General features: G+C 32.6%; 1 long non-coding RNA gene across 1 annotated transcript; it reads left to right on the forward strand.

Annotated features, from left to right (window-relative positions):
- The first annotated feature begins 3,808 nt into the window (after positions 1-3,808).
- On the forward strand, positions 3,809-27,610 carry LOC309628966. Its single transcript, XR_014244810.1, has 2 exons — positions 3,809-18,985; positions 19,753-27,610. It is a non-coding gene; the product is annotated as an uncharacterized lncRNA (long non-coding RNA).
- The last annotated feature ends 231 nt before the right edge of the window (positions 27,611-27,841 follow it).

The following is a 27,841-nucleotide window of genomic DNA, read 5'->3' on the forward strand; positions in this document are numbered from 1 at the left end:
AGCTTTACTGAGTTTGTTGATTAGCTCTAAAAGGTTTTTTTGTAGCTCCTTCGGATTTTCTATGTATAAGATAATGTCATCTGCAAAGAGATAATTTAATTTCTTCCTTTACAATTTGGATACATTTTATTTATTTTTCTTTATCTAATGGCCTTGCTAGTACTTCTGGTACTATAATGAATAGACATGGCAAGAATGGGCATCCTTGTCTTGTTCCTAACCTTAGAGGAAAAGCTTTAAAGTTTTTGCCATTGTGTATGATGTTAGCTGTGGGCTTTTGATCTTTATTTTGTTGAGGTATTATCCTTCTATAACTAGTAGTTGAGTTGTTTTTTTTTTTTTTTTCATGACAGGATGTAGAATTTTGTTAAATGACTTTTCTGCGTCTTTTGAGATGTTCATATGATTTTCATCCTTTATTCTGTTAATGTATCACACACCGCATATAACAGTTAATTTGTAAATGCTAAACCACCTTGGCATCCCAAGGATAAATCCCACTTGGCTATGGTGTATGATCCTCTTAATGTGCACTTTTGAATTCAGTTTGCTAGTATTGTGTTGGGGATTTTTGCATCTGCATTTATCATGATATTAGCCTGCAGTTTTCTTTTCTTATAGTCTCCTTGTCTGGCTTTAGTAACTGGGTAATGTTGGCCTTGTAGAATGATTGGGGGAGTATTCCTTTCTCTTCTTTTTTTGAAAGAATTGAGAAGTATTGGCCTTAATTCTTCTTTAAATATTTGATAAAATTCACCTGTGAAACCATCTGGTCCTCCTGGGCTTTTCTTTTTTGGAGGAGTCTTTGATTACTGATTCAATCTCCAAACTAGTTGTAGGTCTATTCAAATCTTCTATTTCTTCATGATTTAGTCTTGGTAGGGTGTATGTTTCTAGGAATTTATCCATTTCTTACAGGTTTTTCATTTTTTGGGTGTATGATCATTGTATTCTCTTTTGATGCTTGATACTCCTGTGTTATCAGTTGTAAAGTGTCATCTTTCATTACTCATTTTGAGTCTTTCTTTTCTTAATGAGTCTAGCTAAGTGTTTGTCAGTTCTTTTCATTTTTCAAAAAAAAACCTTTTAGTTCTGTTGATTTATTCTATTGTTGTTCTCTATTTTGTTTGTTTCTGCTTTAATCTTTATTGTATCCTTCCTTCTGCTGTTTTTGGCCTTAATTTCTTCTTCTTTTTTCTGCCTCCTTGAAGAGTAAATTTAAATTGTTTGAGATATATTTTTTAAAAAAATTTAATGAAGACATTAGGCACAATAAACTACCCTGTTATTGCAACTTTTGCTGTATCCCATCAGTTTTTGGTGTGTCTTGTTTTTGTTTTCATTTATCCCAAGATATTTTCTAATTTCATTTTGACACACTGGTTGTTCAAGAGTGTGTTATTTAATTTTCACATATGTGAATTTTCCAGTTTTCATTCTGCAATTGATTTCTACTTTCATTCCATTGTGGTCAGCAAAGATACTTGGCATGATTTCAATCTTCTTACTTTTTAAAATAATTATGACCTAATGTGATTTATCCTGGAGAATGTAGTATGTTCACTTGAGAAGACTGGGTGTTCTGTTTTGGTGGAATGTTCTGTATATGTTTGTTAGGTTTATTGATCTATGTTGTTGTTCAAGTCTACTGTGTCCTTGTAGATTTTCTGTTTGAAAGTTCTATCTATTATTGAAAATTGGGTATCAAAATATCTTACTATTGTAAGAGATTCTTACAGTTCTATCAATGTTTGCTTCAGTTATTTAAGTGCTGTGATGTTGGGTGCATATATGTTTATAATCATATCCTCCCAATGAATGGACATTTCTATCATTATATAATGACATTTGTCTCTTATGAGTTTTTAACTTAGTCTATTTTGTCTTTTATAAGTATAGCCACCCCTGCTCTCTTTTGATTAGCATTTGCATGGAATATCTTTTTTCTATCCCTTCACTTTCAGCCTATATGTGTCCTTAAATCTAAAGTGGATCCCTTGTTAACAGCATAGAGTTGTTGTTTTTAATCCATTCAGTCACTTTGTCTTTTGATTGAGGAGTTTAATCCATTTATGTTTAAAGTAATTTATTGATAGGGAAGGAATTACTGTTGCCTTTTTGTTTTCTCTCTGTCTTGTAGATCTTTTGTACTTCATTTCTTCTCTTGCTATCTTCATTTGTCTTTTTTTTTTTTTTTTTGGTAGTGAGATCCTTTGACTCCTTTCTCATTTTCTTTTGTATTGTCTTCTTTGGGTATTTTCTCTGTGGTTACCATGGGACTTACATAAAATATCTTATAATTATAGCAGTCTATTTTAAACTGATAACAACTGAAATCACATATAGAAAATCACTCCCAGAAAAATCAGTATGTTGGGCATATGATCCAATTCTCTCCTCCCTCCCCAGGGAGAAACTTGGCATAGGACCAGAGGAAGGGATTATAGAAAGATGACATTTCAAATTTTCCTACTGGCTTCCATGTGGCTGGTTTCATGCTTGTCCAGGATGCAGCAACCTCTCAGGCAGTTTCTGAATTTCTCACAAAGGGAATTGGTCTGTGTATTATTGTTGAATTGGCATGTCCATGGAAGGAAGGATGGTCCAGAGCTTCCTATTCCACCATATTGCTGGTGTCACATTCTGACTGTATCTTAATAAAAATAAATAACTGGTTGTCAGAATGAATTTTAAAAATACACATTAAATTATATAACATGTTGGATAAAATATTAAGACCCTAAGGCTAACTAAACAATAAGGTTTATTTAGGTAAAAATTAATAAAATGTTATTTATAAATCAAGATATTCAACTTAATTGTTCAGGTTCATTCACACTTTTGACATTGATTATAAAGTCTACACTAGGAATTCTGTTTTACTCTTATTAACCTTCTCAATCATAAACTTGAATATAAGAGTTGGTTTACATGAGCTTTGCTGCCCTTACTTTGTTAAACCTGGAGAAAAATATTAAAATATAAAATATATGTTATGTCCAAAACTTATAACCACAAAGTAATGAGCCCTCAAAGAGTGGCACTTTACATATTTTAACAGAATTTACTACGTTTCTTTTAACTAAATATCTTAAAAAAAGCCTTTGAATTAGCTAAAATCAATTTAACAAGATCTATGAATTTAGAAAATAGGCTCAATATTGAAGGGAAGGCATGGAAGAAAAGAAAGTTCCCTTGATAAACCTTCTTAAAAAACAAAATATAAACACACAAAAACCTATGGCATACTTGTTTCATAGTCAGTGAGAAAGAGCATGACTAGACATTTAACAACAGAAAGCAAAGTCAACTTAATACAAGAGTAGTGAGTTAATAGGATAGAAAAGACATTTTAAGAACTCTGTTTATGTCGGTTAAACTTGTTTTAATGAATGTTTAGATCCTTTCTAACTTTGTGTGTCTCAGCACTAGTCAATCAAACATTATAAAGTAGATTTACAATTAAAATAATACTTATATTGGGATTCTAAGTCATTTTTCTAAAAGCAAAGTTTGTTTCATAGTATGACTATTTACTATATATACTGTGTACTGTACTATATATTAGCAGTTTATTTTTTCTTATAGTTTAGTATAAAATTATTTCAAATTTATGAAGGAAGAAAATTTTATTTTTCTAGTAATACTCAAGTAATAAGATCCTAGGAAATGTATGTGGATTTATTGATATGACAAAAATATATACCTATAGCTATATTTTAATGTGTTTTTTGGGGGTGCATTTAACCATATGTATTATGTCTGTATTATGTCTTGTCTGATGACAAGACTGCTCACTTAATTCTCTTAAAATTCTTGTGGTTAAATAATTTTAATAATATATTCAAGTAACAAATTTTAAAGCAGAAAATAGATTCTGTTCTCCCCTGTGTTAAGATGTGAAAACAGACCTGTCACAGAATTTTGATGTTTTCATTGTATAGTCTTACATTTGTTTCTTAGCACATATCATCATAATTTAAATAGTACTAACATAGTAAAGAAAAGTGTCTGATTAAGGCTACGTTTAAACACTAAAATGTAAAATGTAAAGGAAGAAGACATGTTTATTTTATGTAATGTGAGGCGTTGATGCTACCAATTACAGATTTTAAACAAGTGTTAATGGTATCCAACATGGAAAAACTTCATAGACTATTTGGAAAGCTGAGGGGAATACCGTCCTCCCATCTTAGCTAGTCAGTGCATTAATTCTGCCATATATATCTGATTATTTGTACTACAGTTTTAACTGATTAGTTTTCTTCTTTGTCAGTTGTGTTTGAAGACTATAATGCTTTTCAGGAAAAGTAGCCCTAAAAGTCTCCTAAATTCTTCTATACAAAAATAAATAGTACAACAAATGGGAGCATTGATCAAAGGATTCCCCACACCACTTCTCTAAAGTGTTGATAACACCTCAGTCCCAGGACTATTTTTAAGGTTATATTGGATGATATCTATAACTTTAAAACAGAATTCAAACATCATTTTTATATTGCTTTGCTGGAGAATGCTTTGCTCTAGTCTTACAGGAACCCTGGCTAAGAGTGGGGTGGGGTTTGGAAGGCTAGGTGAAACTGAAATGAGATGAGAGAGGTAGTCCCCAGAATGCCTGAGAAGGTGTGACAGTGCAACAGAGGTATAGCTGTACTTCAGTGGACAATCCTAGGCTCTCTAAAGCACATTCCAGGTGAAGAAAATATATATATAATATCTTTACTTATATTTAAAAACTCATGACAAACTGCAAAAATGACTTTCTCATTCTGTTTGGCAAAGTAATAGTTACTTGGATGAACAAAGAGTGTACTTGCAGTACCAACTCTTTAAACACTACTTTCCTTTAATTTATTCATAATGTCCGTTTATCTGATGACAAGACTTCTCACTTAATTCAATGTGACCATAATTTTAGGCTTTTCAGATATGGATACATGACATCTGATTGCCAGGTAAATGCCCATGAAATCAATCTTCCATGCCTTCTTTAAACCATTTATGCAAGTTATCACTTCATAAAACTGTAATTTTTATGTTTATCTGTGTTCTAAATAAAATACAGTCACTCCCTGAAGAGTTGTTAGTTTTCAATTATAACAGTCATTGCTTGATGTTCAAGCAGTATGCCAGACATGCTGATGAAGAAAATCTGGTTTTCTTCTCCACTCTTTTTTTATATATGTTTTTATATCAACAATATTTAAATCAGTAAAAAACATTATTAAGAATCTCTTAAAGGCAGTAAATAAGAGAAGGTTCCTGAATCTGGAAACGTACTATTTAAAAACTCAGAGTCAAACATAGCTCTACAAAATGCTTTCCTTATAAGATTTGTTGTGAGAAGTTATATATGAAAGTTTCATAGATGTGTGCCTCGAATTTAGTAAATACTATGAGTAATATAATATTTAGTAATTATTAATATAATATTTAGTAATTATTACATCCATTCACCAAGAAGGGTGGCTCAAAGTGGCTTTGCATTGGTATATCCAGATATAGAGGACTGCATAAAGTAATGATTTCCATAATGCAGGTCATAACCTATTACTGGGTCATGAAGGCAATTTAATGAGTTATCTCTACTTTTAAAATAAATATGAAATAGAATAGACTGTAATTGAATAGACTGAAATATAGTGTGTATTGCTTAAAGCATGGATGTTGATTATTTTTTCTCCAGTTTTATTGATACATAATTTACATAGAGCACTGTATAAGTTTAAGGTGTATAGCATAATACATTATGATCATTTTAATAATATCAATTCTTCCAATTTTTGAGCACAGGATAACTTTCCGTTTGTATCTTATTCAGTTTCTTTCATCAGTATCTTATAGTTTTCTGAGTACAGGTCTTTTATCTCCTTAGTTAGATTTATTCCTAGGTTTTTATTCTTTTTGATGCAGTTTTAAGTGGGTTGTTTTCTTACTTTCTCTTTCTCATAGTTCATTGTCAGTCTATAAAAATGCAATGGGTTTCTGTATATTAATTTTGTATCCTAAATTGTACTGGATTAAATCACTAGTTTTAATTTTTTGGCATCTTTAGTATGTTCTGTATACAGTATTATGTCGTCTGCAGACAATCACAGTTTTACTTCTTTTTAATTTGGATTAGTTTTATTTATTTTTCTTTTCTCATTGCTGTGGCCAGGTCTACCAATACTACATTGAATAAAAGTGGCAAAACTGGGCATCCTTGTCTTGTTTCTGATCTTAGAGGAATTTTTCCAGCTTTTCACCTTTTTGAGTATGATGTTAGCTGTAGGCTTGTCATCTACGGCCTTTGTTTGTTGAGGTATGTTCCCTCTATGCCCAATTTGTTCAGAGTTTTTATCATAAATGGATGTTGAATTATGTGAAAAGCTTTTCTGTGTCTATTAAGATGATAATATAATTTTTATTCTTCAATTTGTTAGTATAGTGTATCACATTGATTGATTTGTGGATATTAAACCATCTTTAAATCCCTGGGATAAATCCTAATTGATCATGTTATGTGGTCCTTTTAATGCATTGTTGAATTTGGTTTGCTAATATTTTGTTGAAGATTTTTACATCTAGGTTTCTCAGTGATATGGGCCTGTAAATTTCTTATTCTGTGATTTCTTTGTTTGGTTTTATTATCAGGGTGATGCTGGCATCTTAGAATGGGTTCAGAAGCATTCCTTCCTCTGCAATTTTTTGAAATAGTTTGAGAAGAATAGGTGTTAACTCTTCTTTAAATGTTTGGTAGAATTTACCTGTAAAGCCGTATGGCCCTGGACCTTTGTTTATTGGGAGGTTTTGTGTTTGTTTTTTTTTAATTACTGATTCAGTTTCATTACTGTTGATCACTCTTCATATTTCTCTTCCTGATTCAGTCTTGGGAGATTGTACACTTCTAGGAATTTGTCTATTTCTTCCAGATTGTCCGTCTTATTGGCATATACTAGTTCTTAGTAATCTCTTATGACCCTTTGTATTTCTGTGGTGTCAGTTGTAACTTATCCTTTATTTCTGATTTTATTTTTGTGGATCCTGTCTCTTTTTTTCTTGATGAGTCTTGCTAAAGGTTTATCAATTTTGTTTCTCTTCAAAGAACCAACTCTTAATTTATCTTTTCTATTGTTTTTATTCTCTATTTCACATATTTCTACTCTTTATGATTTAATTCCTTCTAACTATGGGTTTTGTTTGTACTTTTTCTAGTTTCTTTAGGTGCAAGGTTAGGTTGTTTATTTGAGATTTTTCTTGTCTCCTGAGATAAACCTGTATTGCTAAACTCTCCTCATAGAACTGCTTTCGCAGTGTCCCATATTTGGATCTTAAATATTTTCTTTCAGATTATATCTGTATCTGTATCATAGGCATGCATGACATATATGGTTTCAGTGTAAAATATTTTTTCTTATTATGGTCACATATAGATAAAATTCAAAGGTCTAAGTTAAATCATCTGAAGATCTAACCTTAAGAATCTTTGATATTTGTCCTGAAACTTTATTCTCCTTAAAGTGGTCATTTAATTTTATTTTAAGAAAATTCTTTTCTAACTAGTTGATAATAAAGCGTCAATGTCAAGAGAAATGGAAGAAAATTGAAGACACTTTTAACATATATCTTAGTTAGTAGTCTATTATTTATTACAATGATCATTTTCAAAAGGACTAAATAAATATTGGGAGAGTAGCAACAGGAACAATTTATAAAACTTTCTGGTAATTCTAAAGGAAAATTTAAGAATATGCCTTGTTTTCTCCAGATTCAAGAATTAGATATCTATCTAATGTGGTTTACATATTGTTGATAAGTTTATAATCTATGTCAACAACTTTTGCATGTTCCAAAGTATTTGTCTTAATACTCTTTTATTTACCTTTGAAAGAATTTTCATTAGTAATATTTAAGAATGGAAGAGCTAGGGCTCAATTTTTTAGGGTTGACTAGATTTTTTTGTAGGAAGAAATTTTTCTCTTGATTGTCCCTTTAAATGGGATTATTGCTCTCTAAAAATGTGTGCAGAAAATAATGAGAAAAAATTTTTACAAATTATTAATCTATATTGTAGTATGTCTAATAAAATTTTGTGAACCTAAAATTGTTCTAAGATATAAAGTTTGTTGATTAAAAAAATCCACAACTTAAAATGACCCAGTTGATTCCCAGTAACTTAATTGCATATAATTAAATATAAAACATTAAGCTAGCACAGCAAAACCCAACATCCAACAACATGAAATTTGATAAACAATTAAAAATTGCCAGGCATTCAAACAGTAGAAAATTATTACCCACATACATGTAAAAAAATCACTAGGCCAGATTAAGAAATGAGCAAGATGATAGAACTAGCAGAAAAGGACTTAAAACAACTATTCTAAACATGATACTTCTTATGTTCAAGAAGTGGAAACGTAAACATAAAGAGTAATAGAAAAATTAAAACTCAGAAAAAACACTGATTAAAAGCACAGTATCTAAAATCAAAATGTCACTTGATGCAAGTAATAGGAGATTAGACACTGCAGACAAAAAGATCAATGAACTTGAAGATATAGTGATAAAAACCACCCAAAATTAAGGGCAGAAAGCCAGTAAATAGAGAAATCAGTGATCTGTGCTACATTATCAAGCAGTGTTAAAAATGAGTAATGAGACTTCCAGGAAGGAGCAGTAAGAGAAGGGAGACTAAAAAAAATTGACGTGTGTGTGTGTGTGTGTGTGTGTGTATTACAATTTGATAAAAAGTTACTAACTCAAAAGTCTAAAATCTCTGTGAATCCAAACCAGAATACACGAAGGCATATTAGGTGTATTCTGTACACCTAGCAGAATATACCTCTGCTAAGGCATATCACAATCAAGTTGGAGAAAGTAAATATTAACTTAAAAATACTATTAAAGACAGAGAAAAATAACAGAAGAGCAAAGATGATTAACAACAAACTGATTGTCCAAAAAGTACAAATAGGAGGGAGCTGGAAGTTTTAAAGCTCACAGAAAGCTGAAATAATTCATGTCTCTGTCTGCTCAGGCTGCTATAACAGTATAAAATACTGTAGATTGAGTGGCTTAAACAACAGAAATATGTTTCTCATAGTTCTGGAGGCTTGAATTCTGAGATAAAGGTGCCAGCATGATCCGGTTCTGATGAGAACTCTTTCTGGCTTGCAGAAAGCCCGCTTTCTCTGAGCTGTCTTTATACATTCGATGGGGGAGGATGGAGAGAGAACTACGTTCTTTTACCATCTGATGCTAATACCATCATGAGGACTAACCTCACGACCTCATCTAAACCTAATTACCTTCCAAAGGCCCCGAAGTCGGACTGATGTATCCTGCTTTTTATATGATTAATAGGTCTATTTTTGTTCATTCATTTCCAGTATTACCACTTTACTCAAAGTCACAATCATGATGCCTTTCTAAACTCACTCACACTTTTCCCTTTACTTATATCATATTCAGATCATGCCAGGCTTTTATTGTTGCTACTCAAACACCCAGCGTGGTCTGATTTAATGCTGTCTCCTCTCTGCTGGTGAAACCCTTCCCCTGGATCTTGTCACGGTGGACCTATTCTGCTTAATCAGCTTATCAACCACTTCCATTGAGGGGTCTTTGTTACTAATGTTACTCACATTCAGTCATTGTACATCCCATTTATTATAATTGCTACTAACTGTACATCTTGTTCATTTACTTATTTATGTTTTAGTCTCAGTGTTTGCCCTTTAACAGGTACCAAGGTAACAACAATCTTGTCTGTATTCCTGTATGTAGAAAAATACTTTGGAAGCAATTGTTGTTCAACAAACAATTGTTGAAAATGTTTCCTTGAATTACTCCAACACTCTTTCTACTGTTTCAATTAGTGTCTTTATTTTTGTTTTCTTTCTAGACTTGACTTTTTCATTTCATTATTTAATATTTCAGTCAGACTGACAGGTTTTGAAACATAAATAGGGTCATGTCATTACAGTATCATTGGATTGAGTTAGCTTACTTTGCTTAGAAAGCCCAATCTGATCCAATACTCACAGATGTGCATGCCTGTGCATGCATGCACACACACACACACACACACACACACACACACCTCACACGTACACATCCACACTTATGTCCACATGCTATTGTAGATTATCATCTCATCTTCCAATTTAGACATCAGGAAAGCCTTCCCTAAACTCTGCCTCACCAGCCTCCCTCTTAGCCCTCGTCTCCATATATAGATGGTCATTCTTTATGTTCTCCTGTAGAATACTCTGCTTTACCTTCCCGTAACACAAATCACTCCATAGCTTAATTGCCTGTTAATACACAACATTATGAGTTCCTTGAGGATGGATCTTTCTTTATTTTCATTTTTCCTCATTATGCTTTGTGCTTTGCATGTTATGAGCAATTAATATATACCCAATGTATAAAAGTACTCTAAAACTCTCTGTTCTCATCTCCTATTATAGATTATAAGAAAACTGCTTCAGTGAGATGTGTTATCTTCTAAAGATACCTTGCATCCTTCCCTCCTTGCCGTCACTGATGTGATTCCCTACATACAATACATCCCTGCCCTTCCTCTCAGTTGTTCAGTCTTCTGATTTAAAAAACAAGAACAAAAAACTTCAAGCCTGCATTGAGGCTTTTTTCCTTCCTTCCGTGATCATTTAATCATTTATCCAGAGTGTCGTGTTTCCTCCTCCTGAATTCTTTACATAGTATTATATTCATCAATTACAGTTGAAGTCTTCAGATTACAGTTAGTTTTTATTTGAAATTACATTTGTTAATATGTGTGTATATGTATATGTCATATTTCCCATATTTAGGATAAAAAACTATTATTCATTTTTTAAACTTTGGTATTATCTAATGCACTACTTGTATAAAACACTCTTAATGATTATTTAACTGTGGTTTCCTAATTTTGGATAATCTTAACATTGACTGTGGTCCCTTAAGAAGAGATTCTTGGGCGAACTTGCACATGGAATCAAAGTCTTCACGAGAATCTCTGTTTCCAACAAATACTTCAAGTGAATTTGAGGAAGAGAAAGGTTAGAAAACACTGGATTATTATTATTCTGCAACCTAGTCAATTCATATTCTGCTCTACTTACTATTTTATATTTTCTCTTCTTAGTTTCCCTGTACTGGCTCTCCATTTTTTATTCTTAGCTAATAAACCTACATTTTATTTCACAGAAAAGTGGAAGCAAGTAAAAAGAACTTTTATGTGCTCCCTCTACCAAATTGTGTTACCTACTTTGTTCTTACTCATATATTCTCTAACTTTCTTCCTCTTACAGCAGTTGAACTGTCCATGCTCCTGAGTAAGGCCAGTATCTCCACTTGACCCTCTCTTTCCAGAATCTTCATTTTTCCCTTCTCTAAAAACAAAAAAAACAGAAACAAAACACTGGATTATTTTATTTCCTGCTATTGACAGAGTGAAATATATTCATTTAAATACAAAATCCACACAACATTCTACTTCATTTATAAGTGTTTGAACTTATAAGGATGAACTCTACTGAGAGCATTACATTTTAAAATTTATTTGCTTTTTATACATTATAATTTTTTCTTTTGATTCACTTGTCTGAAAATTGTGCTATTTTAATTGTCAACACACACACATACTGCTTCTTTTTAGTGTACAACAAAAATGTTAAATTGACCTCATTTAAACTATAAATTGATATTTTGACTACTCAAGGTAGCATAAAAATTTTAAAGTAATTTTCCAATTTTGTTTGCTTTTTTATTAATAAAGAAAATGGTCTAAAAACATATAATGCCTTGATTTCCTAAATGTCATAATTACATTATACCTTAATATTACTGTGATAATAGTGGTGGTTTAATAGAAAGGAAAAAATAAGATTTCAAATAAAATTCTATTTTTTAGCTGTTCTTGTTTAGCACATTTTATTCAGAACATATGATACTATAAATGAAATAGCAGAGGTTTGTTTAAAAACAAGACACTGAATTTAATAACTTTGAATTCAAATTAATGAAAATTGCATCAAAGACAGCATTTCATTCTACTGCGGATGTCTAGTCCTTTCAAACTATCCATTAAAAAGATTGTTTAATTAACAAGAATTTTGTTTTTTATCCATTTTTAAAGCTTTTAAAAAGCCTTGAAACAAAATTTAAACAATAAAAGATATGTATCTGTATAGAATAATCTAGACTGGTAGGTACCATGCATTGCTTCTGAAATGCTTCAGCTGAACCTACTTAAGCAAGCACTCCTCAGGCTTGAAAGAACATCAGTTAAAACTATGGCGACCTCATCTGTCAAAATGATGTCTCAGTTACACAAAAACTTCCCTCTACATTAGAAATCCATTAACCACTGATCCCAAATAACAGAGCTAACATAATGGATGGCTGATTCTCTGCCTGGAATTAGGGTTGGCTTATAAGGCTGACTAAGCAAGCATCGTAAACTGAATGGAACCAAGAATAAGATAAAGTTTATAATATAGACAAAATAGGCAAAATAGTAAAGGGTGAAATATTACTTTAAAATTACAAACAATTTATATTTTTACCTCAGAATATCTGATTATTTTATATATGTGTTAAACTATTATTTGAAATAATATGGTATTTATTTAAAATACTAGCAAACCCTGTACCATGCTTATGACTATTCTAAGAGCTTTACAAGTATGAACTAATACAAATCCCACAAAACCTGTTGAGGTGGACACTTTTACTATCCTGTTTTTCCACTTGGAGGAGCTGAGACCCAGTGATTTGAGTGATTTGACTTAGTTCACACAGCTAGACAGTGGAGGAACTAAGATTTGTTCCCAGACATCCTGGCTCCAAAGACCATGCCCTTAATCTTCTCACACTACAATCTTTCAAATCAATCATTAGTGAAATATGTTTGGTAAAACACACAGATTATGTTTTATCCAACATAAAGCATCAAACAGGATATTGTGTCCATGCTTTTCGTAAGAATGAGCTAAAATTTTAAATCCTTGAAAATCCAAGATGCTGATATCATATGCTATAACACCGCAAAGTTTGAGGAACATATGTAGTAGTAAATTTGGCAAATGAATATTCTAGCACAGTTGAAATAAAAATGGTAGTTAAATATTTCCAAATGAATGCAAGTGAGCTGAGGATTTACAGGAACTACTGATTATTAAGGAGCCATTTACTGTGAACAATTTAGCATAGGCTGTTATCCAACAGGTTGAGATCTCTGGCTCTGGAGTAAGACAGACTTCGCTTTGCTTCCCAGTCCAGTCACTTATTGTAGGTATAAAGAATTTATTTTCCATGTCTCACCCTGTTTCCTCACATTAATTACCAATAGTCTTTACCTCATAGATTTTCATTACTAAAAAAGTGAATGTAAAATGCATAGCTTAAGGGCTGGTACACAATTAGCACTCGGTAAATGCTAGACATTTTCTTGCTTATTAATTATACGTTATTAAGCAATATAGGAGGCATCAACTCATATGTGGAGTAAGACTGTAAATTTAATGATTAGTAATCTGTAATGGTTTGATTCTGTGTATCATTTTATGTGTGCTTGAGTTTAAAATGTTTCCATACATTTACCCAAATCTTTTTACATGTATCCAATATATTTTAAAGTGTATTTAGTAAAATTTCACCCAAACCTGATGAAATAATGACAAACTGGCAATGATACCAGTTAAGAAGTTAGCAAGCGTTAAGGTAATATCAAATGTTGTCTCTTTTGGGAACACAATTTTACTATAATTTTCTAGCAGCTGAGTCTACACATGTAATCAGGTTACTCCTAAGTCCCTGTATTAGTCAGGGTTCTCCAGAGAAATAGAACCAAAATAATGTGTATATAGATAGTAGATTTATTTTAAATAATTGGTTCGTGATTGTGGGGTTTGGTAAGTCCAAAATCTGCAGGGTAGACCAGAAGGCTAGAGATCCAGGGAAGAGCTGCATTCTGAAGGCAGTCTGCTGGCAGAATTCTTTCTTGGTCTGGGAAGGTAAATCTTTAAACTGATTGGATGAGACCCACCCATATTATGGAGGATAATTTTCTTTACGCAAAGTCCATTGACTGGAATGCTCATCTTATCCAAAAAATACCTTCACAGAAACAGCCAAAATAATGTTTGACCCAGCACTGGAACACTATGGCTCAGACAAGTTGACACATAAAGTTAATAATCACAATTCCCTTTAGAGTATGTAATCTTCTGGCCATCATTTTTAGTATCATAATATTGAAGTGTAAAGCATGTCTGGACATTCAGGGTGACTTCATTTTTCTTGCAGTGAATATTTTTGAGCCCAACTTTTTTCCCCAAAGCCACTGGCCCTAAAATTTTTCCCATTTAATAGATAATCTATAATGATGTAACTGGGTAAGATTAAGTAATATTTTAAAATTATATTTACACATTCACATTTGAAGTTACAGATAAATATGGAATCTCAGTGTTACTGAGATGATACTTTTTACATAATGAATTAAAGTAATTCCAAATAGTATCGTCCAGCTTTAGTGAATGAGTACATGTTATTTGTTAATTACAGGGTTTCAATTATGTAGTTGTTCTGTTATGACTTTTGCTTAAGTTTACATTTTTGGTGAAAGCAATGTAATTCTTTCAATATCAATGTGTGTGTGTGTGTGTGTGTGTGTGTGTGTGTGTGTTTGTTTTTTTTTCTTGTGTGAACAGGGAGCAACAAGTAACATTTCTGCACCTCAATGGATAGCTCAGTAATTACATCTTAGGTGCACAATATGCTTTGATGCTATTATATACGTTTATTATTTTGTACATTGCCTGGTAAATACGTAGTAGACCAGTTCAAATAGCTAAAGAACTGGAACTTATAAACCTGTCATTTCAACCAAGATATTATGAATACCTATCAAATTTGTGCTAGGCACTGTGCTGAAAAGAAGGATACAGTGGTAAATAAGAAAAAGTGCTATCTTCCAGAAGTTTACAATCTTATAAATTTACCAAAAATTGGTATACACTACATGCTATACTTAATATTTGCACAAGTAAATGTACTAATATTTTGCAGAAGAAAAAATGGCTATCTCTATTAAGAGAAAAACTTCATAGAGGTATATAACTCTTTGCAAAAGCTTAAATGATAATTCCTCCAAAGTTACAAGGGGTTGGATATGTCCAAAAAATATAGAGTAACCTGACCTTTTTAGAGTTAAATCAGTGAAATGACACTGACTGGTGTGTGTGTGTTTGTGTGTGTGTGTGTGTGTAGCCTCTAGAACAAAAATTTCTACGAAGCTTTTTAAAAATGCTCAGCCTCTTGGGGAATTCCCTGGCGGTCCAGTGGTTAGGACTCCAAGCTTCCACTGCAGGGGGCACCGGTTCGATCCCTGGTCATTAGGGAACTAAGATCCCACATGCCTTGTGGTGCGGCCAAAAAATAAAAATAAATAAAACCAAACAACAACAACAACAACAAAAATGCTTGGTCTCTATAGGTTGCTCTGTTTCTGTCTTAGTTCCCTGAGGAAGTTAAAGGAATACTGCTGTACCATATTAAACATACATTTCATTCAGAGTATTCGAAGGAATACTGCTATACCATATAAAACATACATTTCATTATGTACTATCTTAATGAAAGGATAGTACATTCCTTTGTACTGTCTTCCAAAGGAAATCCCCAAATTGAGTGAATTCAGCACAAGATGAACCTAAACCTTTTGCAGCTTTGAAATGCTTCAGGATTTTTTTTTTTTTTTTAATTTCAGAAGTGAAGAAATTCTGGATATTCTTAGACAATCTGATAGCTGAAAACAACAAACAACTGGGCTTTGAATAAAATTTATCTACAGGTGTTCAGGAGGAAAATAACAAATGCAGAATTCATTATTATCTTTGGACATGGTAGAGCAGAGTGAGACTGCATTTAATGCTTTAGACATATAAAATTGATTTACAATTAGAATATATTTAAAATCTTGTGAATGATCATTGAAGTTTTATTTGGCAAATTACATATTAATACTCTCTGCTGTGGTCCATGCTAGAAATGGAAGCAGTGCCAAAACAAACTGCACTGGATTAGAAATTCAAATTGAAACCAAAATGTCACACAGGAGAGAGACCTGGTCTAGTATAGTGGTAGGTTCTGAACTGTAATTATTGTACTTATTATAATTAATTAGGTACTATGAATTATAGTTTATTCAATATGTTTCCCTCCCTCTCTATTACATATGTGCGTAGATAGATAGATAGATAGAGCGAGTGCATTTTAGGACAAAATATTCAATGCCATCTTTTTGCCAAGTCTAAATTATCACTGAAAGCCCAAAGAAGAGTTTGATGATGGACTTTTACACATCATATAATGGTATTTTTTAACAACCAGTTTAAAACAAGAGTTCATTTGGTTTTTATTCCCATTCGTATACTCCAACAAAATTGCCTTTCTGTGTGTCAATTTAGGTGTGTGTGTGTGTGTGTGTGTGTGTGTTTACAGAAACAAAGTCATATTGAATTAGAGTTGGTTGCATGTACTACTCATTCACAAAATTTTCTGTAGCTTCTTGATTAAATGAATTATTTTTCAGATTCAGTATTTTTTTTTTTTAGAATATCCAACAGTCTAATTTGGTTGAGTTTATGTAACAAAGCAAGTATTTGTTGAATGGAATAAATGATCATCTACAAAATTCAAGTGATTTTGTAACTCCTATAAATATATGTTCCCACCTTTGTTTATTTTCTCATCTTTAGTAGAACTCTGATGCAATAAAACAATCTATTTTTTAAATAGTTAATTGTATGATTTTTAGCCATATTTGCTAAGGTATTATATCCTTCGCTCTTTAGAATTCCAACAGGATGCTTTACATTAGTAAAGCAATCACTGAGTGTTACTGTTGAATAAAGTAAGAATCTAAAACTTGCTGCCATAGCACATGCCATTCATAACATAATGAAACCCAGTGATGAATATGAGAAAGCACACTGGCTTTCATTGGAGAACCTTCTGACCTCACTTGTATGCAAAGTGGTTAATTGTTAAACAGTATGCCCTGAATAAATGCTTTCTATTTCTACCGCTAATGAAGGCTTCCTTTTGAGACCAATTTAATTGGGTAGCAGAAAAAGTGAACTTGAATTTATTGTCCATCTGTTTTACATGTATACAGAAGATAAACTGTTCTTTAACATTCCACATGATTTCTTAAAGTTAATATAACTTCATATACATTCTTTTATTTTTAAAGAATTTTTTGAGGATATTGTAATGAGTTTTTCATTAAATATATAAATATTTATGAAGTTATTCTTTTATATTCTCATTCTAAAGAGGTTGGGAATACAGATACAAAATTTAAATTGAAGAACAGAAGCTTGTAGCCATGTACGGAGATAAAAATAAACAATTTAAACACACAGAAACAAATATACATATTTATACTTAAACATATTGTCAGTTGATATGAGAAGTATGTAGATGGCACTCTAGGAGCAGAGAGAAAAAATAACCCAAATTGCTTGGGAAGAGGGTGAAGGACAAGAGATAAAGAAAAGGAAATTTTTGAGCTTAAACTTTATGTGCAAGTTTTTCTGATATGCTATAGTTTGTAGAGGATATTCAGGAAAGAAGAAGGAAATTAAGTACAAAATTATAAATGCTTATATAGTGTTTATTGTGTAAATATAATGATATTAGTAGAAAGATTGGTTTTATTGGAGAGTCTCCAATGACAAGTTCGTGTTGAATTATGAAGGGTCTTGTATAACATTTAAAGATATTTTGTTTAATACCTACAGGCTGTGTGGAAATATTGAAGGAGTGACACACAAAAATATATAGTCATATTAATCTGTGAACGTATTATATAGTCACACATATATATATACACGCATTTGTTTTTTTGAGATATATTTGATATGCACTCTTATGTAAGTTACAGGTGTATAGCATAGTGATTCACAATTTGTAAAGGTTATACTCCATTTATAATTATTATAAAATATTGGCTGTATTCCCTGTGTTATACAGTATATCCTCGTAGTTTATATTATTTATTTTATACATAATAGTATAAATTCTTAATAATATGATAAGTACGGTAGTGGTGTGGATAATGAAATAAGCTGGCTGTGGTGAGTTGTTAAAATGCAGTTGAGCAAACACGGCAAAGTACTGATTTAGAACAGTGATAGTGGGGCTAGAGAATTGGACAGAATTTGAAAACTACTTAGTTGGGACATCTATCAATACTTGGTTATTGAACGAGAGGGGAAAATGAGAGAAATATGAAGAAAAATTCTGATCTGTTGATGGGATGCATGTCAATCTCTCTCCTCTACTCCCTTATTTACTTTCATGTGGTTTTCAGCTATATAAAGTTAGTTAAGAAGCAAGGGACATATTTTTGATGATTTATTCATTAAATAAATTTTATGGAACATAAGCAAATGCTCTATTAGCATATATATTTACTCTTTGTAAAACCAAACTCATTGATTTGCGAGAACTGCACCAGAAACATTATACACACATTTGTTTATCACTATCCTTGACATGATATGTAAATGATAATTCTGTATGAAAGTGATTTTTAAATTATAGTCCGCCTGTTTTTCTTTTCTTTTCATTGATAAATATTATTTCAAAATTATATAAGGGAAATAGTATTATTTAAAACAGTATCAGTGTTTAATAGTTATATATTCTTAAATAACACAGCTTAAAACCACTTTTCCCTTACCACATTAAATAACATAATAAAGTAAGTCATGGCTGTATTGATTTGAGGTAACCAATATCATACTCATTAAATGCTCACATCATAAAATATACAGAGTGAAATTTCCTTCAAAAGATAGGACTAGAGCTTAAAATAAATATTTCAGATAAATATTTGTGAATAAACTAAATATGATTTAGAATTGAAAGTATAGGCTAGATGATGCCGAATTTATTTCCATTTACCTAAAAAGGAGTTAAGGCTGCTAGTGTATATATGTCCATGACACTCTCTTACCCTGTCACATCTCACCCCACCCCCTCCCCATATCCTCAAGTCCATTCTCTAGTAGGTCTGTGTCTTTATTCCCGTCTTGCCACTAGGTTCTTCATGGCCTTTTTTTTTTTTTTTTTTTTTTCCTTACATTCTGTATATATGTGTTAGCATACTGTATTTGTTTTTCTCTTTCTGACTTACTTCACTCTGTATGACAGACTCTAACTCCATCCACCTCATTACAAATACCTCCATTTCATTTCTTTTTATGGCTGAGTAATATTCCATTGTATATATGTGCCACATCTTCTTTATCCATTCATCTGTCGATGGACATTTAGGTTGCTTCCATGTCCTGGCTATTGTAAATAGAGCTGCAATGAACATTTTGGTACATGACTCTTTTTGACCTATGGTTTTCTCAGGGTATATGCCCAGTAGTGGGATTGCTGGGTCGTATGGTAGTTCTATTTGTAGTTTTTTAAGGAACCTCCATACTGTTCTCCATAGTGGCTGTATCAATTTACATTCCCACCAACAGTGCATAGCACGGGGAGATCAGCTCGGTGCTTTGTGACCACCTAGAGGGGTGGGATGGGGAGGGTGGGAGGGAGGGAGATGCAAGAGGGAAGAGAAATGGGAACATATTGTATATGTATAACTGATTCACTTTGTTATAAAACAGAAGCTAACACACCATTGTAAGGCAATTATACTTCAATAAAGATGTTTAAAAAAAAAAAAGAGTTAAGGAAGAAATTTTCCCTAGGCCCTTTAAATGTGATAAAAAATTATTTTCTTGGTGAAATTTGCTCATATAATTATTTGAGAAATATGAATAAAGCACCTCTAAGCAGTCAAGTAACACAATTAAAAATCTATTGATGTTACTGCCTTTTGACATTTTTCATAGAAATAAGGAATTAAAATACGAAAAGATATTTTTTATCCTAAAATGTCATGCAAAACAACAATAGACTTTTAAACAGTGTGTGTAACATTTAAAATATTTGGGATGGAAGAAAGGGAGTAACTTCCATCAAAATTTCAATGGTTTACTTCATGCAGAAGTCAACTGACGCTAAACTAGAAATTAAAAGGGCAAGGAAGTATCATTATTAATGCTTAAAGAACTGATCAGAAACAAAAATAATACACTCTGGACCAAAAATACATAACTTTTGCCTTTGGGGAATTTCACAGAATGGAAAGAAGTTTTCTGATTACCTGGGCCCCAGGAATGGAGCTGAAGACCTCTTCTGCCCCAGGCACTGTCCTTTCTTTTCTTTTTTAATTTTTATTTATTTTTAATTTTTTTTACATTTGAAGTTTTTACAATTTAGTTTTTATTTTATATTGGAGTGTAGTTGATTTACAATGTTGTGTTAGTTTCAGGTGTACAGCTAAGTGATTGTGTTATACATATATCCATTCATTTTCAGATTCTTTTCCCATATAGGTTATTACAGAATATTGAATAGAGTATCCTGTGCTATACAGTAGGTCCTTTTTGATTAGCTATGTTATATATAGTAGTGCATATATGTTAATCCCAAACTCCTAATTTATCCCTCCCCCACATTTCCCATTTGGTAACCGTAAGTTTGTTTTCGAAGTCTGTGAGTGTGTTTCTGTTTTGTAAATAAGTTCACTTGTATCATATTTTTAAGATTGCACATATAAATGATATCATATGATATCTGTCTTTCTCTGTCTGACTTGCTTCACTTAGTGTGATAATCTCTAGGTCCATTCATGTTGCTGCAAATGGCATTATTTAATTCTTTTTTATGGCTAATATTCCATTGTAGTATTCCACATCTTCTTTATCCATTCCTCTGTCAGTGGACATTCGGGTTGCTTCCATGTCTTGGCTACCATATGATCCAGCAATCCCATTCTTGGGCATATGTCCAGAGAAAACCATAATTCAAAAATATACATGCACCTCCGTGTTCATTGCAGCACTGTTTACAATAGACAAGACATGAAAGCAACCTGAATGTCCATTGGGCACTGTCTTTCTTGTTGGCTTTTATTCTTAGCTGTCTTGGCCTCATCCTATCCCCTTGTTTCTTTGCTATAATAAGAATTCACTGCATTGTATAACAACAAAGTCATTCAGTATTTATATAACAATCCTAGCGAATAACTGGGTAACACTGAGTTTTTATTCCGTGATTAAACCAATCATTTTGGCCAGTAGATTGAATACCCACATTTGTCAAAGAGGTCATTTCCCCTATGATGGACAGGTTGGTGGCAGAGATTTAGTGCACTGATTGAGAGTATAAGAGGACACAGTTGAGGGAACATCATCCCCCAAATAAGAGGAATAAAGTGAAGTTAAGAAGATACAACCAGTAAGGGACTATATGATGCACTAAAAGTATTGTACAGGAATAAATACCAGATAACAACAATAAAAATGTCCTTAATGGGTACAGTGGTCAGGGTTAAGTTGTAAGGCATATGATACACGCAAGGTGAAACAGGGAATAAGTATTAGGCATTAAGTCACTCACAGGATCACTAAGAGAGATGAGCAGATAGACTCAAAGTGAGCATCCAGCAATCATTCCCTAAACCATATTTCCTGCTCCTTTTGCAGTGAGGAGGGAACTGCCTTTTGAAATGAGAATCTGCCAATTCCCCTAAAAGCACCTTCCCTGCTATAGTCCACACCCACAGGATGGTCTTCTGCCCTGCTTCTCTCCTCAATTACCACCCAATGAAGTTCAAGTTTCACACTAATAACAGAACAAAAATCACACCCAGCACCCTAGCTATAAGGGATCTTTGAAATGCAGTTCATATTTCCAAAGTTAGCAGTATTATTATGTCCTCTTGGTATACTTCATTTTAGGAGGCATCCTTGGAAAATATATGAAAGAAGCTTGGATGCCGAATAAGACCATCTAGGTGATCTGCCATATTGGGCAACTTGATTCTTCTGTAACAAAATAGCTTAAAAACATAATTTACAGATTAATTATCTTTTCTTTAGAGATCATTGGTTGCCATGACTTCTTTTTTTGGAGATTAGAAATGGTAAAATGGCTTTCAGATTTTCTTTTGCACCGTCCGTGTTAATGGGTAACAGATAATTTCTCATCTTCCCTCTGGCTTAGACAGAATATTATTAAAACCAGTGTTCTATATATAATACCCTATCTTCATCAATTATTTTTCTTCACAGTAAAGATTGAACAGAATAAAATGTTAATGAACATTTTTCTTTAATATTGATAATCTATTATAAGAATGAAAGAATCATGTCAGAATTTTTTTAAAAATTTATTTATTTATTTTTGGCTGCGTTGGGTCTTCGTTTCTGTGCGAGGGCTTTCTCTGGATATGGCAAGCGGGGGCCACTCTTCATCGCGGTGCGCAGGCCTCTCACTATCGCGGCCTCTCTTGTTGCGGAGCACAGCCTCCAGTCGCTCAGGCTCAGTAGTTGTGGCTCACGGGCCTAGTTGCTCCGCGGCATGTGGGATCCTCCCAGACCAGGGCTCGAACCCGTGTCCCCTGCATTGGCAGGCAGATTCTCAACCACTGCGCCACCAGGGAAGCCCCAGAATATTTTTATAGCAGACAGCCTAATAATAATTTGAGGGATTTTGAAAAACAAATTAAAACATTAAACATATTTATGTGTATTTTCTTTATACAGAAATAGAATCCAGAATCTTCATTCTGGGTCTATGACAATGACAAACATTAAAAAGCACTGTTAAACAATGTACTTCTTGTAGGACATTATTCTGTATGTATACAGATCATGAAGATTTATTAGTGTGAAATGTGGAGGGAATTTTTCCTTTTCACTTGTGCCAATGAAAAATATAAAAAGGAAATAAATAATGTGCTTTGAATGAATTTGAAAGCATTTAGACTGATTTAATTTTAATAAGAATCACCCAGGTTATATTTGAACAAGGACTGGGGAAAAAATCCTTGCCATATTGTTGATAACATCATTTAATTCATACTTTTAGATCCTAAGTTTACAAATCAAAAGGATCAGTATCATTATATCATTGATTCTAGATAATTGTCATCTTTTATATAAATACACTGGTCATCCATCTGGCTTCTAAATGAATTTTTGCAAAGAAATTATGCAGGTATTTGGCTGAGTTCCCATTTCTTTGCACAAAGCACTGATGGATACATGGTGCAAAAAACAAATATTATAATTATGTTACTGATTGTATTTATCCCCTTCTATATTAACAATTATTATAATAATGACATAAACAAAATATTGCATAAATTTAATGCACATGTGTAAATATATGTAGAACTTTATGTAAAAAGCAAAGATAACCTATTATTAAAATCATCCATCAAATTAAAATTTCCTTAGCTCCAACTGGAGAAAAACAATTAGGTATTTTTTTCTACACAAACGCTTACCTTTTAACAGTAATATAATTTCACTTTAAAAGGTACAAATAGCTTTCTCCTTTTTAAAATACCATCTGTAATATTTCAAAATGTTGACACATCTAAGCAGTGTTTCATATTGTGTCAAGTGGTGGTCCTATTTTGCTAATCTAATTCACATCTCTTTTCCTTAATAGACTATCTCTTATTCTAGGCCTCTCAGGCAACAATGCTTTCATTTTCCACAGTGTACATGATAAGAAATCAAAATTCTGGCATTTAATGGGGAGTGTAAGTTCAGACCTAATTCTGCAGTGATCAGGTAAAATGAAAGAGGCAGCAATTTTGATAAATGAAATTGGAAAGTTAATAGGAATTTTGAACTTAAAATGTTTCTATATTTCTAGTTTGTATATCATGTAACCTTTGGTTCATCTGTTTATGTTGCATTTGGGAGGAAAAAGACAAGAATGTAGTAGGACATGGTAAACACTGCTAGTAAAATGGTCGTGACTTTCAGCTATAAAAACAATCAACAATAAATTCACAGGATATCAATGCACTCAAATACTTTGTCTTTTATTTACAAGCAATTTTTGTTTACAAGCAATTTTTATTTAACTATTAAATGTCTTTTAATAGTTAAATGTCTTATTTACAAGCAATTTTTATTTAACCATTAAATGCAATAATATTAATTAGTAACTTATTTTAAATTATGTTAGGTATTGGATGATTTAATACCATTTAGATAATGCATGTTTCGTTTGTTGAATTCAAAGCTCTTGATATTGTATATTTAAAGGGAGGATGATTTTCTTTGGTTGTGCTATGTGTTATCCCTGTATTATGGCATTGTATTTTCTTATAAATATTTGAAAACATGATTAACATCTACCAAGTGTATTATATAGATGCCAGCTTATCAGAAGTTCAGGTTATCATTATATAAATGACATAAAATCATAATATGACTGACAGATATGTAAGTATAATATGTAGTATAAAATTAAGACTATTATGTTGTTTAAAAATGGTGACACATCAAAATTCTAGGAGTCAAACACAACTTTTAGATCTAAATCACAACTTTTTTATATTTCATAGAAAATTGTTAGACCGTTAAAAATTTGCTTTTGAATGTACCAACTACTTGAATATTCATCAAACCCAAAATATAAATTCACTATTCCTAATTTTTTATTGAAGTTTTTTTTTTTTTTTTCTGTCAATGCACTCAGTATTAAGGCAGTTATGTAAAGAATCCTTTTGATCTCTGACCCGGAGTGTGTACAGCTATTCGGGAAGTAAAGCAGAAATGGAAATGTAGAAGCTGAAGAGGATCTAGGGTGATTCTGGAGGTTAAATCAGAGAATATAACAAAGACTGAATGTCTATCATGTTGCAGGCATCTTAATGTAGTTTATCTCATTTATTTTTAGTACATCCATTTGAAAACTACTATGTACTGTATAGATCTCAGGAAAAGCAAAGTTGAGAGTAAGAAGCTGTTTACAGTTATTTAAATCTACATGAAGATTAACTGAGGAAATTGACAAAAACCCACCAGGCTAATATGAACACGTAAACTACAGAGATCAAAAAAATCTCTAAGTGAATTTTTAGAAAGAGAGCAATCTCAACCTGGTATCGTATCATTGGACGATTGGACAATAAGTATATGACAATAACATTGAGATTGAAATCTTCCATAAGACTTTAGAATCTATCTAAATCTAAAACTGATTAAGACTCAGGCTTTCATTGGTACATAATCTATTTGACAAGATTTTTCACTATTACAATTTTTCCACCATGGGCTAGCTCATACCCCCTTCAACAGCTAGCAATATTATTACATATTACGTATATTACAATAATCATCATCATAATATTTTGTCACATTCTTGTTGTCAGATACTATGTTAGATATTTTATCTTTCGTTGTGTTTATTATTTTCAACTACTCTGAAAGGAAGGGTTATTGCAGATATTTTATAGATGTAGATGCTGATGGTCAGAGAGGTTGCTTAAAATATCATACCTATTTTTCTTTATTCATGACAAAACTAGAATTTAATCCTAATATGTTTAGTCATAACATCTGTGCATCTTTTAATGTCCATTTCAGAGTGAGTCTCTGAAAGCTAGTTAAAGAAAACTAAGATAGGAAGTGACAAAAATGCATTTTACTCTCCAGTATTAGTTACATTGACTCAGGGCAAAAACTCCACTGCTAGAAAAAGAAATCAAAATAATAACTGAAAATGAAGTGTGGTGAAACATTAAAGAAAATGTTGCATCTTGTATTGAAGAGAGTGCTAACTCTATTTGATTACCTTGTGAACATCTCACTTTTCTTTATGTAGAAAGATAATAATGACGTTTCATTATAAGCTCACTGTTCAACGTCCTTATAAATTTTTTTTTTTTAGGAAAAAAGAGAGTTTGTATTCTTTGACTACTGATTGTGTTCATCAGTAGTCACGTTTCAATATATATAATGGAATATTGATATTCAAATAAAGTGCTATGAGGTGAGAATAATGTCATATTATTCTAGGAAGAAAACAAGAAAATGAAAACTGTATAAACTGTTTTGATATATTAGAATTTATTTATTTATTTGGCTGCATCAGGTCTTAGTTGTGGCACGCAGATTCTTCATTGAGGCATGTGGGATCTTTCATTGTGGCGTGTGGGCTTCTCTCTAGTTGTGGCGTGTGGGTTTTCTCTCTCTAGTTGTGGCGCATGGGCTCCAGGGCGCGTGGGCTCTGCAGTTTGTGGCTTGCAGGCTCTCTCATTGAGGCACGCGTCCTCAGTAGTTGTGGCACGTGAGCTCAGTTGCCCTGCAGCATGTGGGATCCGAGTTCCCCGACCAGGGATTGAACCTGCGTCCGCTGCATTGGAAGGCGGATTCTTTACCACTGGACCTCCAGGGAAGTCCCTAGAATTTATATTTGGATCAAAAACTACTTAAGTCACCAGAAAGTATCAAGAGTTAAATCGCGTTCAAAAATGCAAAAATGTATAGATGCCTCAAATTATAATTAATGTCAGGTCATTCATAATATTGATGGCAAAATAAGATCAAACTTAAAAATAGCTACTTTCTATAGTCTGTTTTAGTGATCTTGGACCCATTTATCCATTCATTTAATTATCTTTAACAGATTTATTGAGGTATAATTGATATATAATACTAGTCACAGGTTTAAACTCTCTAATGAGTTTTAGTATATTAACAGAATTGTGCTACCATTACCATAATCAATTTAAAAATATTCTCATCACCTAAAGAGGAGAGCCTGTACTCATTAGCAGTTACTTCCTACCCTTCATTGCTCCATCCCTAGGCAACTACAAATCTCCTTTCTGTCTCTATACATTTGTCTATTCTGGGCATTTCCTAAAAAATAGAGATTGAGTAAGTGGTCTTTTGTGACTGGCTTATTTCACTCAGCATAACATTTTCACCATTCATTCATGTGGTAGCATTTTATCAGTACTTCATTTTTGTTGTTGAATAATATTCCATTGTATGCCTATACCACATTTTGTCTGTCCATTCATCATTGGATGGAGAGTTTGTATCATTTTCACTGTTTGGCTAATATGAATAATTTTATTAACATTAAAGTACAAGTTTTTGTGTGGACATATGGTTTTATTACTTTGCAGTATATACCTAATAGTGGAATTACCAGGTCATAGGATAATTGTATGTTTCACATTTCATGTATGAAGCTTCCAATTTCTCCACATCATTGCCAACATTTTTTGGTTATAGGTGTTCCGTGGGTATAACATGATATCTCGTGGGTTTTTTTTTTTTTTTAAGATTAGGAATTTTTTTAAAAATTTATTTTATTTTATTTGTTTATTTTTGGCTGCATTGGGTCTTTGTTGCTGTGTGGGCTTTTCTCTGGTTGCAGTGAGTGGGGGCTACTCTTCGTTGTGGTGCACGGGCTTCTCACTGTGGTGGCTTCTCTTGTTGCAGAGCATGGGCTCTAGGCGTGCGGGCTTCAGTAGTTGTGGCACGTGGGCTGAGTAGTTGTGGCTCGTGGGCTCTAGAGCACGGGCTCAGTAGTTGTGGCGCACAGACTTAGTTGCTCTATGGCATGTAGGATCTTCCTGGACCAGGGTTCGAACCCGTGTCCCCTGCATTGGCAGGAGGATTCTTAACCACTGTGCTACCAGGGAAGCCCCTCATTGTGGTTTTGATTTTGCATTTCCCTAATAGCTAATGATATTGAGCATCTTTTCATGTGCTTACTGGCCATTTACATATCTGTTTTTAGAGAAGTGCCTATTTAATCTCTTATTTTTCAACTGGATTACTTGTCTTTTTATTTATTGTCGATTTGGAAGTACATATATATATGTATATATATACATATTCTGGATACAAGGCCTTTACTAGATATATGATTTACAAATATTTTCTCCCAT

The sequence above is a fragment of the Balaenoptera borealis genome (assembly GCF_965194805.1).
Source record: "Balaenoptera borealis genome assembly, chromosome: 5".
Classification (NCBI taxonomy): Eukaryota; Metazoa; Chordata; class Mammalia; order Artiodactyla; family Balaenopteridae; genus Balaenoptera; species Balaenoptera borealis.